This window comes from Vidua macroura, chromosome 11 (assembly GCF_024509145.1).
Source record: "Vidua macroura isolate BioBank_ID:100142 chromosome 11, ASM2450914v1, whole genome shotgun sequence".
Taxonomy (NCBI): Eukaryota; Metazoa; Chordata; class Aves; order Passeriformes; family Viduidae; genus Vidua; species Vidua macroura.
This window is the reverse complement of record NC_071581.1, coordinates 10974436-10977454: the sequence shown is the minus strand read 5'-3', so window position 1 is coordinate 10977454 and position 3019 is coordinate 10974436.

The following is a 3019-nucleotide window of genomic DNA, read 5'->3' as shown; positions in this document are numbered from 1 at the left end:
GATTCACTGTGGTGGCTGTTGAAGAAAGAAATAAAGGTGTTCCAATGAAACGGTAATTCTCTGACAATTAATTTTGAAAAGGATATTCAGGATGGGTGTGAATTGAAGAAACATGAAGCATCCCCAAGCATGCATACTACAGGAACAAGACTTCAGGGGGGAAACTGTATTCTGCTTTTCCTTATAGCAATACCAAATACTGAGAGTAGCAGTGATATTACAATTCACAGCCATATTTAAAATGAGAAGATGCACTAATTTATACTCTACTTATATAGTTTTGTTTAGATTAGATATTTAATAATGCCAATTTGTTGTTTTTTTTTTTTTTTTAAGGGACCTCTATCCTTCATGAAATTTCAGCATTTTCTTTTGAACTATCCAGAAGACCACCACTGGTTTTGTAGCAGCTCTGCTAGGATAAAACTCAGCCTGTACCAGTTAGGTTGCTGAAGGGAGCCAATTCCTTCCTCAGCAGCATGGTTGGGTTCATTCAGTCAATCACTTGGCAGGAGGATGTTTAAGCATAATTGCATATCCCCTCCCTGTCTTTATATATTCAGAGAAAAGTCACAGAACAACTGATAATGTAACAATAAAAATGGGGCTGAAGAACAGTATTACAGTGTGAACTCTTCTATCCCTTGGTTTCATTTACGTGTTTAACAGCTGCTTGTTTCTCCATTATAGAAAGATCATTACCTGACTTGTAAGAAGAGAGGGGGAGTCTGTTCACCTTTGGGCAACTAGCTCTGCATTCATTAATAGTTGTTGCCTATCTCATTATACATTTAATTGCTGCATTATAATTTATTTATTCATTGATTTATTGTAATAGATGAGTAGAAACAACATTACCTTTGCAAATTACTTTGATAGGTGGAAAGTTTGCATGGTTAAAAATACCCCAACATGCAATGTGGAATGTGAGATGTTACCCAGTGAATAAACATCTTCACACATAAGCACTAGCAGAGTCAAACTGAGCTCATTACAAAGCGAAGGTAAATGCAGCCAACTTACATACTGTTTAAAAATATATATAATTGAAACTTCTATACAATTATCCTTACCTTCCCAGATGTCTCTGCTTCATGGAACAGGGAATCAGCTGAAAAATGAAGGACAAAGAGGATGGAAAGCAAAGACTCACCAAAAATTAGAAAGCTAAAGGTGTAGGAAGTTTGCAGAGCACGTGGTGAAGCCAGGCCTGCCTTGCTGTCAGTGTGGGTGGCAGCTCCTGCTGGGGCAGCTCAGCCCACAGCCCCAGCACAGCACCAGCAACTGAAACGGGGCCATGGGAGTCAGGCACAGCCAGAGACAGAAAATATACACACGGAATTATTTCCATTTTCAGTTATTAATACATATAGGGAACAGTTAGACCCAGAAAAACGCCACCTTTTTTTTGTCAATTAATTAAAATTAATGATTTAATAAAAGTGATTAGAAAATAACAATATCCACTATTGAATTTCTGCATACACAGATCGACCAGCTGCAAAACTCGTCAGTTAGGGCCACAAAACGCAGGTTGATTTTTGGTGGGGGTGGTGGGTTTTTACTGCCCTTAAAACCTGGAGGCTGCAGCAGCTCCCAGGGGCGGTGGGACCCGTGCGGGGCCCGGCTCCTGAGCTGGCCGGGAGAAGGAGGAGATGCCTGGGGAGAGCCTGGAGGGAAGCAGGGGCGGGCTGGAAGAGGCTGGGCTGCAGCCACACCACCAGGCTCGGCTCCCGCGGCTGGACCGCTCCCCATGGAGCGCCCGGCTCTCCTCCGTGGCACTTCATTTCGCATGGAAGTTTTGGTGTTAAAAATTATTACTACATTCATGCTGTTGATGTAGTTTTTCATCAGCTTTCACCAGAATGCTGCAATTACCCTGCCTTGCGATTCCCTTGGCATTTTGCATCTGCCAGCAGTATCTGCTTTCCTCCCTCAGACACGGGCACCATCCGGATCCAGTTTTCCTTGCTGGGCCCACAAGCGGTGCAGTGAGGATGCCCAGCGGCCTGGCCTGGGGCTGTGGGGCACACTGCCCGCCAGCCGCGGGCAGCTCCGGCTCCAGGACAAAGCCGTGGGGACACAGGGGGACACAGCCGGACACAGGGGGACACAGGGGGACACAGGGGGACACAGCCGGACACAGGGGGACACAGGGGGACACAGCCGGACACAGCCGGACACAGGGGGACACAGGGGGACACAGGGGGACACGGCGGCGGGAACACGGCGGCGCCGCCGCTGCCGCTCCGGGCGCAGGCGGGGCGGGCACTGCCCCCGTGTGGCCGCAGAGCGGGAGCGGCCCGAGCGCCGGCCCCGCCCAGGCAAGGAGTCACACAGAGCATCATCTGCTCGTGCAAAGCTCAGCTCAAACGACAAACCCACCCTTCACAGCAGCTCTTTCCTAAAAATAGCTTTTGCACCTGTGTTTTTACAAGTGTTTAAGGATTTTCAGTACGGTAAAAATTTTTAAATTACTTATATTGACATAATTGATTTTGCATGCTCAGGTAGGATTTTATTCACCATACTTATCAGTTTTTATTTATTTATTATTACTAAAACACTCAGGAAAAATAAATAGAAAGGTAAACCTACTCCTACTGGATAGGAGTTAAGTGTTTTTTTCTAGACAGAAAATGCATAGAAAGTGGCAGCTGTGGATTGAACAGTGAAGCTACAGCATTATTCCAGGAGGCGCTGCTCACTAGGGTCAGTAAGGTCGTGTACTAAGAACTTAAAAATAAAATCCCCCCAGGAAAACTCCAGGCAGCTATAGCTGCTTTTCAGTGGTTTTCTCTTACAGCACTAGGTGTTAATCGGTAAGACACAAGTAGTGTTCTTAGACTTGATTTTATACAATACCAATTCCTAAGTTTCCTAGAAATGTTGAAGGACTAAAATGTATATACATAAAACTGCCTTTAAGTACACAAAACACCCTGGCTAGTTCACCTTGTCTTCATGCTTTTTCATGACACTCCCACATTTCCAAGCCCCAAAGAAATGAATAGAGCCA